Source organism: Callithrix jacchus, chromosome 7 (genome assembly GCF_049354715.1).
Source record: "Callithrix jacchus isolate 240 chromosome 7, calJac240_pri, whole genome shotgun sequence".
NCBI lineage: Eukaryota > Metazoa > Chordata > Mammalia > Primates > Cebidae > Callithrix > Callithrix jacchus.
Window position 1 is genome coordinate 65,040,169 of NC_133508.1, and position 14,938 is coordinate 65,055,106.

At 41.9% G+C, this 14,938-nt stretch overlaps 1 protein-coding gene across 22 annotated transcripts in view; it reads left to right on the plus strand.

Moving 5' to 3' along the window:
- Nucleotides 1-14,938, plus strand: part of PHACTR4 (phosphatase and actin regulator 4) — a 128,113-nt gene that overhangs the window by 1,533 nt on the left and 111,642 nt on the right. For 5 of the 22 annotated variants that reach the window (XM_078330916.1, XM_078330915.1, XM_054259015.2 and 2 more), the window contains exon 2: nucleotides 1,916-2,040. The exons of 12 other annotated variants lie outside the window; for them this stretch is intronic. The gene's annotated coding sequence lies outside the window, so the exon portion shown is untranslated. Of the gene's footprint in view, nucleotides 1-1,915; nucleotides 2,041-10,781; nucleotides 10,901-14,938 lie in introns of all 22 variants that reach the window. 5 more of the 22 variants (XM_078330914.1, XM_054259016.2, XM_078330909.1 and 2 more) reach the window with 2 other exon arrangements.

Here is a 14,938-nt window from a genome sequence, read left to right on the forward strand (position 1 = left end):
TCTAATTAAATTAATTAATTGATTCATTTATTTATTTTGAGACGAAGTCTCACTGTGTTGCCCAGGCTGGAGTGCACTGGTACAGTATTGGCTCACTGCAACCTCTACCTCCCAGGTTGAAGCAATTCTCCTGCCTGTGTAGATGGAATTACAGGTGTGTGCCACCACACCCAGCTTATTTTTGTATCTTTAGTAGAGAAAAGGTTTCACCATGTTTGCCGGGCTGGTCTTGAACTCCTAACCTCAGGTGATCCACCCACCTCAGTCTCCCAAAATGCTGGGATTACAGGTGTGAGCCACCATACCTGGCCAATTTTTATGTATTTACTTTTGTTTATTTTATTTTTTAAGATGGAGTTTCTCCCTTGTTGCCCATTCTGGAGTGCAGTGGCATGATATCGGCTCACTGCAAACTCTACCTCCCAGTTCAATCCGTTTTCCTGCCTCAGTCTCCCAAGTAGCTGGGACCACAGGCATGTGCTACCACGCCTGGCTAATTTTGTATTTTTAGTAGAGACAGGGTTTCCCCATGTTGCCCAGGCTGGTCTTGAACTCCCGACCTCATGTAATCTGACCGCTTTGGCCTCCCGAAGTACTAGGATTACAGGCATGAACCATGATGCCTGGCCTGTATTTATTTTTTGAAATAGGGTCTCGCTGGGTTCCCCAGGCTGGAGTGCAGTGAGGTGAGCACTGCTCACTGCAGCCTGGACCACCTCCTAGGCTCAAGCTGCAGCCTCCAGAGTAGCTGGGACTACATATGCAGGCCACCAGCCCAGCTAATTAAAAAAATTTTTTTTTAATTTCGTAGTGATTGGGGTCCTACTGTATTGCCCAGGCTGGTCTTGGACTGCTAGGCTCAAGTGATACTCCTGTCTTGGCCTCCTAAAGTGCTGGTATTAAACCTTAAGATAGAGAATTCTATTTTTGTTTTTTACGTGTTAGAAATAAAGTTTAAGAAAAGCAAAAAAAAAGGAAAAAGAATTCTATTTTTGTTTTTTGAGATGGAGTCTTGCTCTGTTGCTCAGGCTGGACTGCAGTGGTGTGATCTTGGCTCACTGCAACCTCTGCCTCTTGGTTTCAAGCAATTCTCCTGCCTCAGCCTCCTACAGTTACAGGCATGCACAACCATGCCTGGCTAATTTTTTTTTTTTTTTGGTAGAGACGATGTTTCACTGTGTTGGCCAGGCTGGTCTCAAACTCTTGACCTCAAGTGATCCGCCTGCCTCCATCTCCCAAAGTGCTGGGATTACAGGCATGAACCACTGCGCCCAGCCAATAAAGAATTCTAAAGAAGGTCATTGCAAATAAACCTTTTGAAAAATAGATTAATTGGTGTTTCAAGTCTCTGAGATGAGGACAGCCAGGACTCCTTTATGTGAATCGGGGAAGGTTATTGAAATTAGGTTAATTCCTGCCCTAGCCAAGTAGGCAAATAAAGCCCTTCACACTTTATTACTTTGTTTGATATCTCATAATAGAAATGACTTACTCTTGAGAATCCTAGATTGTATTAGTAATATCGTATAGGGATGGTAGATCCTTAATGCAGTTGTTCTTTAATTTTTAATCTAGCAGTGGGTGAGGGTCTTTTGTGTTTTCCTGGCTATGGTTTGAAGAAGCATCCAAAGAATTGCTCTAGTTTTAATAATAAACTAAGAAATAGCTATTGACTGTTACTTAATTGTTCAAACATGACAATTTTCTCAATATTATTTATTTTTATGATTATGATTATTACTATTGTTTGAGATAAGGTCTTGTTCTGTACCCTGGGCTGGAGTACAGTGCTATGATCATGGCTCACTGTAGCCTCAACCTCCCAGACTCAAGTGATCCTCCCATTTCAGCTTTCTGAGTAGCTGGGACTACAGGTGCACACTACCACACCTGGCTAATTTTTTTTTTTTTCTAGACAGAGTCTTGCTCTGTCACTCAGGCTGGAGTACAGTGGCTCAATCTCTGCTCTCTGCATCCTCTGCCTCCCGGGCTCAAGTGATTCTTCTGCCTCAGCCTCCCGAGTAGCTGGGATTATTACAGGTATGAGCCACCACGCCTGGCCGCACCTGGCTAATTTTTAAATTATTTTGTTGCCCCAAGGTCTCCCTATGTTGCCCAGGCTAGTCTTGAAATCTTGGACTGAAGCAGTCCTCCTGCCTCAGCCTCCCAGAGTGCTGGGATTATAGGCGTGAGCCACTATGTCTGGCATATATATATTGTTGGTTTGTTTGCTTTAAACATAATTTTTTTTTAAGACAGAGTTTGGATTTTTGTCCAGGCTGGAGTGCCATGGCACGATCTTGACTCACTGTACCCTTTGCCTCCCAGGTTTAAGTGATTCTCCTGCCTCAGCCTCCCAAGTAGCTGGGATTACAGGTGCACGCCACCACACCTGGCTAGTTTTGTATTTTTAGTAGACACCAGGTTTCACCATGTTGGCCAGGCAGGTCTTGAACTCCTGACCTCAGATGATCCGCCCACCTTGGCCTCCCAAAGGACTGGGATTATAAACTACTGCACCTGGCCCATAGTTTCATTTTATAATTTTTATAGAGAGAGGTCTCAGCATATTGCCCATGTTGGTCTCAAATTCCTGGGCTCAGGCAATCCTCTCACCTCAGCCTCCCGAAGTGCTGGGATTACAGGCATGAGTCACCATGCCTGGCTTCCCACTATAATTTTTTAAACAAGTTAATACACATTGTGTCATTTAATCCTCACTACAGGTCTGTGAAATGGTTGTTACTCTCATTTTACAGCTGATAAAGCCTAGCCTCTAAAATGTTAAATGACTTCCTAGGGTTATAGTTAACCCAGATTAGGAAATAGCGGAGTAAACTGCAAGTCTAGTCCTCTTTACCTCACACTTACTACAGCTACTCATCTTACCACCAGCAGCAGCTGTAATTTGCTGAAATCTAAATATTGGAGAAAGTGGAAAATATTTTCCAATTAAGGCAAATTGATTTACAAGGAACTGGAATTTGTGGAACCAGAAACAATGAATCTTTCCCATAAATTATATTGAACATTCGTCCCATTACTTTGTCTTCTGATATGGTGTGATTACCTTGTGCCTAGGCAGAATGGCAATTTTATCCAAAGCTCAAAGGGTGGTAAGTTACTCAGTTTTGGTTTCCACTAATCTTTGCTATAAGGTTTATTAAATATGTTGGAGAACATAAATACAGTAGCTGTTGCTGCTGAAACTAACATTGAAGACAACTGAAGTTAAGATACTATACTTTTTAAGTTAGAGCATCAGGACTTGAGAGAACCCTTTCTCTAGTTTCTGGTTTTAATAAAAACTTTTAATCAGTTTCAAACCTGCAGTTAAGTCTTGGATTTATGTCAGTACATGCCATGAATGTGACATCAGAAACAGAAACCTACTTCACCTCTTACTTATTAGGTAAAATGTGTAACATACCAATGGAATTGAGTCAATACAATTATGTAGTCTAGTCTTTCTAACTGGTAGAAGCCTGTTTGAAATCTCTCTTTTATTATTCCATTATAATGGGAAAGAACTTTTTTTCCTTGTGCTTTTGCTGTTGGTTTACTTCATTTCCAAATCCATCTGTTGGTTCCGTCAACAAATACTGAAAGGTTGTTATATTCTAGGTACTGTTGTAGACACTGAGGACAAAGGAGTGAAAAGCATTTTTCCTCTTGTGGTTTACCTACTGATTAGGGTTGGCTGGGAAGAGAAAGGAGTCGAACAGTAAATAAGCACTAAATAAATAAAATCTCCTCATATTAACTGCAATCTTGAGCAACTCAACCTATTTGAGCTTTAGTTTTCTCATCTTTCACATGGGTATAATTGATTCCTGCTCTTCCTAACTTGTGGATTGTTTCCAAGAGGGACTAGGATAAGTATTTGGATGCATTACATGCTTCAAATTCCTGTAGTAAGTTATGTTTACTACTATTAGAAGAGGCCTGGCCAGCACTTTGGGAGGCCAAGGTGGGCAGATTACTTGAGGCCAGGAGTTGGAGACATGGTGAAATCCCATCTCTACTAAAAATACAAATAATTAGCTGGGAGTGGTTGCTAGTGCCTGTAGTCCTAGGTATTTGGGAGGCAGATTCATGAGAATTGCTTGGACCCATGAGGCAGAGGTTGCAGTGAGCAGAGATCGTGCCACTATACTCCAGCCTGGGTGACAGAGCAGGACTCCATCTCAAAAAAAAAAAGAAAAGAAAAGAAGACAAGGAGCATTGGAAGAAGGTTATTTATAAGGAAAGAGGAGAGAGGTTGGGCACAGTGGTTCATGCCTGTAATCCCAGTGCTTCAGGAGGCCAAGGCAGGAGGATCACTTTCTGCCAGGAGTTGCAGACCAGCCTGAGCAACATAGCAAGACTTTGTCTCTACAAAAAAAAATTTTTTTTAATCAGCCAGGCATGGTGGAGGACATCTGTAGTCCCAGTTATTCAGGAGGCTGAGATGGGAGGATCACTTGAGCCCTGAGGTTTGAGGCTGCACTGAGCTATGATTGTGCCACCACGTTACAGCTTGGGTAACAGAGCTGGAGACCCTGTTTCAAAAAATAAGTAAATAAGTAAAATCAAATAGGAAAGACAGAACTGAGTGGGTGGATTCTTTATTCTGAGGGAGGTCTAATGTCCTGTTGTAAAACTTTCACAGACTTTAGTCATGTCTTCACGGGGGTACTGTAACCAAATTATGTAGACCTTTTTCTTTTCTTTTTTTCATGCCTGTGGTCCCAGTTATTTGGAGGCTGAGGCAAGAGAATCACTTGAACCCAGGAGGTAGAAGTTGCAGTGAGCCAAGATTGTGCCACTGTACTCCAGCATGGATGGCAGAGTGAGACCTTGTCTCAAAAAAAAAAATTGAGGCAGAGTCTCACTGTGTCACCCACACCAGATTCCAGTGGCGTGATCAGGGCTTACTGCAGCCTTGACTTTCCAGGTTCAAGCAATCCTCCCACCTCAGCCCTCTGAGTAACTGGGACTACAGGCTACATGGTGCACCACCATGCCTGGCTAATTTTTTTTTTTCTTTTTTTTTTAGTAGAGATAAGGTCTCATTATATTGCCCAGGCCGATCTCAAACTACTAAGCTCAGGCAGTCCTCCCTCCTTGGCCTCCCAAAGTGCTGGGATTACAGGCATGAGCAACTGCACTGGGCCTGTGTAAAGTTTTTCTTTTTCTTTTTTTTGAGATGGAATTTCACTCTTGTCACCTGGGCAGGAGTGCAACGGCGTGATCTTGACTCACTGCAACCTCCACTTCCTGGGTTCAAGCAATTCTCCAGCCTCTGTCTCCTGAGAGCTGGGATTTCAGGCGTCTGCCACCGTGCCCAGCTAATTTTTGTATTTTTAGTAGAGACAGAATTTTGCCATGTTGGCCAGGCTAGTCCTGAACGCCTGACCTCAGGTGATCTGCCCACCTTGGCCTCCCAGAGTACTAGGATTATAGGTGTGAGCCACCATGCCCAACCTTTCTTTTTTTTGAGATGGAGTCTCACTCCATCTCATTGCCCAGGCTGTAGTTCAATGTCGGGATCTTGGCTTACTGCAACCTCCACCTCCCAGGTTCAAGTGATTCTCCTGCCTCAGCCTGCTGGGTATCTGAGATTACAGGTACACACCACCACACCCAGCTAATTTTTATATTTTAGTAGAGGTGGGGTTTCGCCTTGTTGGCCAGGCTGGTCTCGAACTCCTGACCTCATGATGCCCACCTTGGCCTTCCAAAGTGCTGGGATTACAGGCGTGAGCCACCACGCCCAGATGCTTTTTTTTCCTGAGATGGAGTCTTGCTCTGTCACCCAGGCTGGAGTGCAGTGGCATGATATTGGCACACTACAACCTTCGCCTCCTGAGTTCAAGCAATTCTTCTGCCTCAGCCTCCCTAGTAGCTGGGACTGCAGACGTGCACCACCATGCCCACCTAACTTTTTTGTATTTTTAGTATTTCACTATGTTGACCAGGCTGGTCTCAAACTCCTGACCTCATGATCTGCCTGTCTTAGCCTCCCAAAGTGTTGGGATTACAGGCGTGAGCCACCACACCCAGCTATGTACACCTTTTTCATAGCATTTACCAAATAAGACTATTATTTGTTTTATGTTGTCACAGTTAGCTATTTTTTTTTTCCTTTATTAAGAGACAAGGTCTTGCTATATTGTCCAGGCTAAATGTGAACTCCTGGATTAAAGCGATCCTACCTCTGCCCTCCAAGTAGCTGGAACTACAGGGGTACCACAGCACCCGGCTCACAGTTAGCTGTCTTAATGGCAGGTGTATGGTCTTAGTCTATATTCTTGCTGCTTAGTGCATAGCTCCAGACATTTCATTGGAACTTTATAAATGCTTGCCAGATGAGTGAAGGAATAACAAGTAGGCAGGTGCAGTTTTGGAGAATACCAGAACCAAAGTCGTTCTTTTTTCAACATATTTTTGTTTTGTATCTGGTTGCATTCTAGCATCTGGTTTGTGTTCTGGTGATACAAGGATGTGCAGGTGTATAGCCTCTGCCTCGAAAAGCTTACTATGTTAATCCACAGTGTGGTGAGTGTTTAAATAGAGCTATGTTATAAAACACATGGTGACTGAAAAATTTTGTTTTGGTAATCAGTGATGGAAGGCATTACAGAGAATGTGATTTTGGAGTTGGGTGTTGAGTCATGAATAGAAATTCAGGTAGTCTTGTTACTCTCAAGGTTACTCCAGGTAGAAGGAATAACCTTACCTGGTACAAAAGTATAAGGTATGTGTGTCTAGGGAAGAATGAATAGTCTGGCATGGCTAAGAGTATATTGCAGTTGACATTTTTTTATTCATACAGCACCCTCTAGAAAATTTGAGAAAAACAATAATGTTCATTCCATAAAACTACACATAAACATTTGCATGCCATTTTAGAAAATTAGGGGCTATTTAGGGGTTCCTGGACCCTTAGATTAAGTAGTTGAAGAGTACAGTGGTTGGTGAAGGGAGAAGTTGATTATCTGGTTGCTGAGGATTTAAAATGCTTTGCTGAAGCATTTTGGGCTTTATGATTAGGGAATTGTTAAGCGCAAACCTTTTTATTTTTATTTTTTATTTTTTGAGATGTGGAATCACTGTCACCCAGGCTGGAGCGCAGTGGCGCGATCTGGGGTCACTGCAACCTCCGCCTCCTAGGTTCAAGTGATTCTCCTGCCTCAGCTTCCTGAGTAGCTGGGATTACAGGCATATACCACTACACCCTGCAGAATTTGTAAAAATACACAAATAATTTTTTTTGTATTTTTAGTAGAGATGGGGTTTCATTATGTTGGCCAGGCTGATTTTGAACTTCTGATCCCAAGTGATCTGCCCACTTCAGCCTCCCAAAGTGCTAAGATCACTGGCATGAGCCATCATGCCCAGCCCATCAAAGCTTTTTAAACAGGTAAGTGACATAATCTGATCTGTAGGCCAGGTGTGATGGCTCACACCTATAATCCCACCACTTTGGGAGGCTGAGGCAGGAAGATCGTTGGAGGCCATGAGGTAGAGTTCAAGACTAGCCTGGCCAACATGGCAAAACCCCATCTCTACAAAAGATACAAAAAGTTAGTTGGGCATGGTGGCATGCTCCTGTAGTCGCAGCTACTGTGGAGGCTGAGGTGGGAGGATTGCCTGAACCTGGGAGGTTGAGGCTGCAGTGAGCCATAATTGCCCTACTACACTCCAGTCCAGGTACAAAAAAAGAAATCTGATCTGTTTAGAAAGATAATTGCTTATTATCTTGAAGGTAGATGAGAGGGTTTAGAGGAGATATTTATTTACTTGTTAAAAATGTTTGGCCGGGCACAGTGGCTCACACCTATAATCTAGCACTTTGGGAGGCTGAGGCAGTTGGATCACCTGAGGTCAGGAGTTCAAGACTGGCCTGGCCAACATGGTGAAATCCCTGTCTCTACTAAAAATACAAAAAAAAAAAAAAAAGAAAAGAAAGAAAAAAAAGCCCGGTGTGGTGGCAAGTACCTGTAATCCCAGCTACTCAGGAGGCTGAGGTAGGAGAATCGTTTGAACCCAGGAGGCAGAGGTTGCAATGAGCTGAGATCATGCCATTGCACTCCAGCCTGGGTGACAGAGTGAGACTCTGCATCTCAAAAAAAAAAAATTTCTTTACCTTTTTTTTTTGTTTCCTTTTCTTTCCTCCCCCTCCTTTTTTTTTTTTTTTTTTTTTTTTAACAATCCAAGGGGAAAAATAGAGGAGATATTTAGAGTGCTTTGTTTTGTTTTTATTTTAAGGATGGGAGAGGTTTGTCATGTTTGCAGGGAAAGGGAAAGCAGCCAGCAGAGAGGCAGATATTGGAGATGTGCACAGACAAAATGTAGATAATGAAGAAGTGTTAGGAGGAAATAGAATGAAAAGCTCATGAAGCAGTCAACTTTGAAAAGGAAACATGAAGAAATAAAGGGTAGGAGAAGGTATATTTATATTTGGAAGTGGTGGACTTGGAAGGTGAAATAAGAGTAGTTGTTACCAGTTGATTATTTTTTTTATTACTGAGGCACTGATCTAGGTTTACTTTTTTTAATTTTTATGTATTTATTTATTTATTTAAGACAGGCTCTAACTCTGTTGCCCAGGCTGGAGTACAGTGGTGCAGTCACGGCTCACTGCAGCCTCAACCTCCTGGGCTCAAGCAATCTTCTCATCTCAGCCTGCTAAGTAGCTGGGACTACAGGCACACTGCCACGCCTGGCTAATTTTTGTATTTTTTGTAGAGATGGGATTTTGCCATGTTGCCTAGACTGGCCCTGAACTCCTAGGCTTAAGCGATCTTCTTGCCTGCCTCCCAAAGTGCTTGGATTACAGGCATGAGCCACCATGGCCAGCCTGTAATTTCTTTCTTTCTTTTTTCTTATTTTGAAACGCAGTCTCACTCTGTCACCCAGGCTGGAGTGTAGTGGTGTGGCTACAGCTCACTGCAGCCTCTACCTCCCCAGGCTCAGGTAGGTGATCCTTACACCTCAGCCTCCTGGGTAACTGGGACTACAGGCACAGGCCACCACGCCAGGCTAATTTTTAAAAATTTTTGTAGAGATGGGATTTTGCCATTTGCCTAGGTTGGTCTTGAACTCCTGGTCTCAAGTGATTCATTCACCTTGGCCTCCCAGAGTGTTAGGATTACAGGTGTGAGACCCTGTGCCTGGCTCTGGCCTGTAATTTTCTTATATTCTGGAATTGTAAAATTATTTCTCCATAAATGGAGTAAATATTATACTCTCAACTTGTGTTTCTATTATCAATTTTTTTTTAACTTTTGGAAAAATGAATTTAGATGTGTGGGATAAAAATGTTATTCTGTGTGTTATTAATTTAACTTTTATGTTCAGATATATATATATATATGTGCAAGGTTTGTTATGTAGGTAAACTTGTATCGTGGAAGTTTGTTGTGCAGATTAATTTGTCACCCAGGTATTAAGCCTAGTGCTCATTAGTTATTTTTCCAGATCCTTTCCCTCCTCCCATTCTCCACTCTCCAATAGGCAACAGTGTGTGTTGTTCCCTTCTGTGTGTTCATGTGTTCTTATCATGTGATATTTGGAACATGTGATATTTGTTTTTCTGTTTCTGCATTAGTTTGCTAAAGATAGTGGCCTCCAGCTCCACCTGTATTCCTGCAAAGGACACGATCTTGTTGTTTTTTATGGTGGCATGGTAATGCTTAGTGTATATGTACCACACTTTCTTTAGTCTACTTTTGATGGACATTTAGGTTGATTCCATGTCTTTGCTGTTGTGAATAGTGCTGCAGTGAACATATGTGTGCATATGTCTTTATAATGGAATGATTTATATTCCTTTGGGTATATACCCAGTAATGGGATTTCTGGGTTGAATGGTATTTCTATTTTAAGTCTTTGAGGAATTGCCACACCGTCTTCCACAATAGTTGAACTAATTTACTATTAATGTATAAGCATTTTTTTTCTCCACAACCTTACCACCATCTATTATTTTTTTATTCCTCCTTCCCCACCGAGATGGAGTCTTGCTCTGTCGCCCAGGCTGGAGTGCAGAGGCAGGATCTCAGCTTACTGCAGTCTCCACCTCCCACGTTCAAGCAATGCTCCTCTCAGCCTTTCAGGTAGCTGGGATTACAGGCCCAAGCCACCAAGCCTAGCTAATTTTTGTATTTTTAGTAGAGATGGGGTTTCATCATGTTGGCCAGTCCAGTCTTGAACTCCTGACCTTGTGATCTGCCTGCCTCGGTCTCTCAAAGTGCTGGGTATACAGGCATGAGCCACCGCGCATGGCCTATTTTCGACTTTTTAATACTAGTCATCCTGACAGATATAAGGTGGTATCTCATTGTGGTTTTTATTTGCATTTCTTTAATGGTTAGTGATGTTGAGCTTTTTTTCACGATTGTTGGCTGCATGTATGTCTTCTTTTGAAAAGTGTCTGTTCATGTCCTTTGCCTACTTTTTTCTTTTTGAGACAGAGTCTTACTCTATCTAGGTTGGAGTGCAGTGGGACAATCTTGGCTCGCTGAAACCTCTGCCTCTTGGGTTCAAATAATTCTTGTGCATCAGGCTCCCGAGTAGCTGGGACCACACCACCACATCTTGCTAATTTTTGTACTTTTAGTAGAGACAGGGTTTCACCATGTTGGCCAGGCTGGTCTTGAACTCCTGGCCTCAAGTGATCCACTCGCTTTGGCCTCCCAAAGTGCTAGGATTACATGCCTGAGCACCCAGCTCTTTGCCTACTCTTTAATGGGGTTGTTTAGTTTTTTTCTTTCTTTTTTTTTTTTTTGAGACAGAGTTTCGCTGTTGTTACCCAGACTGGAGTGCAATGGCACAATCTCGGCTCACCACAACCTCCACCTCCTGGGTTCAAGCAGTTCTCCTGCCTCAGCCTCCCAAGTAGCTGGGACTACAGGTGCGTACCACCATGCCCAGCTAATTTTTGTATTTTTTTAGTAGAGAAGGGATTTCACCTTGTTGACCAGGATGGTCTCGATCTCTTGACCTCGTGATCCACCCGCCTCAGCCTCCCAAAGTGTTGGGATTACAGGTGTGAGCCACCGTGCCTGGCCTCCTGCACCATTTATTGAATGTGGAATTCCTCATTACCTATTTTTGTCTGGTTTGTCAAAGATTAGGTTGTTGTAGGTGTGTGGCCTTATTTCTGAGTTCTCTATTCTGTTCCGTTGGTCTAGGTGTCTTTTTTTGTACCAGTACCATGCTGTTTTGGTTACTGTAGGACTATAATATAGTTTGATGCTGGATAGCATGATGCTTCCAGCTTTATTCTTTTTGCTTAGGATTTCCTTGGCTATTTGTGCTCTTTTTTGATTCCATATGAATTAAAAAAATTTTTTTTCTAGTTTTGTGAAGAAAGTCTATAGTAGTTTAATAGGATAGCATGGAATCTATAAATTTATTTGGGCAGTATGGCCATTTTAACAATGTTGATTCTTCCTATCCATAGGCATGGAATGTTTTTCTATTTGTTTGTGTCATCTCTGATTTCTTTGAGCAGTGTTTTACAGTTCTCCTTGTAGAGATCTTTCACCTCCCTGGTTAGCCGTATTCCTAGGTATTTATGTGTGTGTAGCAATTGTGAATGAGTTTGTGTTCCTGATTTGGTGCTCAGCTTGACTGTTGTTGACATATAGGAATGCTAGTGATTTTTCACATTGATTTTGTATCCTGAGATTTTGCTGAAGTTGTTTATTAGCTTAAGGAGCTTTTGTGCTGAGACTATGGGGTTTTCTGGATATCGGATCATGCCGTCTACAAACAAGGATAGTTTGACTTCCTCTCTTCTTATTTGGATGCCCTTAAATACTGTATTGAATTTTTAACATGAAGTAGTATTGAATATTATCAAAAACCTTTTCTGCATCTATTGAGATAGTCATATGTGAAAAAAAAGAGATAATCATATTTTTTTTGGTCTTTAGTTCTGTTTATGTGATGAATTATATTTATTAATTTGCATATGTTAAACCAGCCTTACACCCCAGGGATAACTGCGCCTGGCCGGTTTTTCAATGTCTCAATCTCCGTCAGTTCAGCTCTGGTACTGGTTATTTCTTCTCTTCTGCTAGCTTTGTGATTGGTTTGCTCTTCGTTATCTAGTTCTTTTAGTTATGATGTTATGTTGTTAAATTGAGGTCTTTGTAACTTTTTTGTATGGGTACTTAATGCTGTAAATACCCCTTTTAACAGTGCCTTAGCTGTGTCCCAGAGATTCTGGTATGATACATCTTTGTTTTCATTAGTTTCAAAGAACTTCTTGATTTCTGCCTTAATTTCATTCTTTACTCAAAAGTCATTCAGGGCCAGGCACAGTGGCTCACACTTATTATAATATCAGCACTTTGGTAGGCCAAGGCAGGTGGATCACCTGAGGTTTGAGACCAGCCTGGCCAACATGGTGAAACCCCATCTCTACTAAAATTCAAAAATTAGCTGGTCATGGTGGCAAATGCCTATAGTTCCAGCTTCTTAGGAGGCCAAGACAGGAGAATTGTTTGAACCTGGAAGCAGAGGTTGCAGTGAGCCAAGATGATGCCACTACACTCCAGGCTGGGCAACAGAGCAAGACCATCTCTCAAAAAAAAAAAAAAAAGTCATTCAGGAGCATGTTATTCAATTTTCATGTAATCGTATGGCTTCAAGTGAATTTCTTTCTTTTTTGGGGGGGAGATGGCTCACTCAGGCTGGAGGGCAGTGGTGCATTTCCAGCTCACTGCAGCCTTCACCTCCTGGGTTCAAGCAATTTTCTTGCCTCAGCTTCTCGAGTAGCTGGAACTACAGGCACACGCCACCTCACTTGGCTAATTTTTTGTATTTTAGTAGAGAAAGGGTTTCACCGTGTTGCCCAGGCTGGTCTCAAACTCCTGAGCTCAGGCATTCTGTCCACCTTGGCCTACCAAAGTGCTGGGATTACAGGTGTGAGCCACAGTGCCCAGCTGGTTTTAAGTGAATTTCTTAGTCTTGATTTCTAGTTTGACATGGGCCTATAGTCTAAGCTGTTTGGAACCATAAGGCAGAAAGATCACCTGAGCCGGGAGACTGAGGATTCAGTAATCTGTGATGGTTCCATTGTACTACAGCTTGGGCAATAGAGTGAGACTCTGTCTCAAAAAGAAAAAAAAAAAAGATGTGGCATAATCTTTTTTTCTTTTCTTTTCCTTTCTTCTTTTTTTTTTTGAGATGGAGTCTCACTCTGTCTCCCAGGCTGTAGTGCAGTGGCACAATCTCAGCTCACTGCAACCTCTGCCTCCTGGGTTTAAGCAATTCTCCACCTTAGCCTGGGATTACAGGCACATGCCACCATGCCCAGCTAAATTTTTGTATTTTTAGTAGAGACAGGGTTTCACCATCTTGGCCAGGTTGGTCTTGAACTTTTGACCTCATGATCCACCTGCCCCGGCCTCCCAAAGTGCTGGGATTACAGGTGTGAGTCACCATGCCCAGCCAATGTCACATAATCCTAAAATTTATATGGAACCACAAAAAAACCCTGAATAGTCAAAGCAATTGTGATAATTATCACAATTGCTTTGACTATTTAGGGCAGACATCATACTGCCTTATTTCAAAATATACTATAAAACTATAGTAAAACAGCATGGATCTGCCATGTAAACAGAGACATACACCAATTAAATAGACTAGGGAATCCAGAAATAAATCCATGTAGGTATGGTCAATTGATTTTTGACAAAGATACCAAGAACGTGCAACAGGGAAAGGACAATCAGTCTCTTCAGTAAATGGTGTTGGGAAAACTGGATATCCACATGCAGAAGAATGAAATTAGACTCATTTCCCTCACCATCTTAAAAAATCAACTCAAATGGATTAAGGACTTAAATGTAAGACCTGAAACTGTAAAATTACTATAAGTAAACATAAGAGAAAGCTTCCATGACATTGGTCTGGGCAATGATTTTTTGGTTATGACCCCAAAAGCACAGGCAACAAAAGCAAAAGTAGTCAAAGGGGATTACATCAAACTAAAAAGCTTCCCACAGCGAAGGAAACAACAGAGTGAAGAGACAGTACACAGAATGGCAGAAAATATTTGTAAACTATACATATAATTAGAGGTTAATATGTAAAGTTATAAGGAACTTAAACAACAGCAAGAAACAATCCCATTTTACAATAAGCAAAGGATCTGAAGAGACATTTTTCAAAAGAAGACCTATAAATGGCCAATAGGTGTATGAAAGTGTTCAGTATCACTAATCCTCTGGAAAATCCAATTAAAACCACAATGAAATATTGCCTCATATCTGTGAATGGCGTATATTGGGAAAATGAAAGATCTGTGGGATGCTATATTGGTGAAGAAAAAAATGTCAAATAAAAGAAAAAAACCACAATAACAAATGTAACAGATGTTGGCAAGGATGTGGAGAAAAGGGAACTCTCATGCACTGTTGATGGAAATGCAAATTTGTACACTACTTTTTTTTTTTTGAGACACAATCTCACTCCGTCACCAGGCTGGAGTGCAGTGGCGTGATCTCAGCTGCCTGCAATCTCTGCCTCCTGGGTTCAAGTGATTCTCCTGTCTCCGCCTCCCAAGTAGCTGGGACTACAGGCGCACACCACCACACCCAGCTAATTTTTGTATATTTAGTAGAGACAGCATTTCACCATGTTGGTCAGGATGGTCTCGATCTCTTGACCTCATGATCTGCCTGCCTTGGCCTCCCAAAGTGCTGGGATTACAGGTGTGAGCCACCACGCCTGACCTGTACGCTACTGTTCTATGGAAAATAGTATGGTGATTCCTTTAAAAAATTGAAAATAGGATTATCATATGATTCAGCAATCACACTACTGGCTATATATTCAAAGGAAATGAAATCAGTATGTTGAAGAGGTATCTGTACTCTCGTATTCATTGCAGCATTATTCACAGGAACCAAAATACAGAATCAGTGTAAGTGTC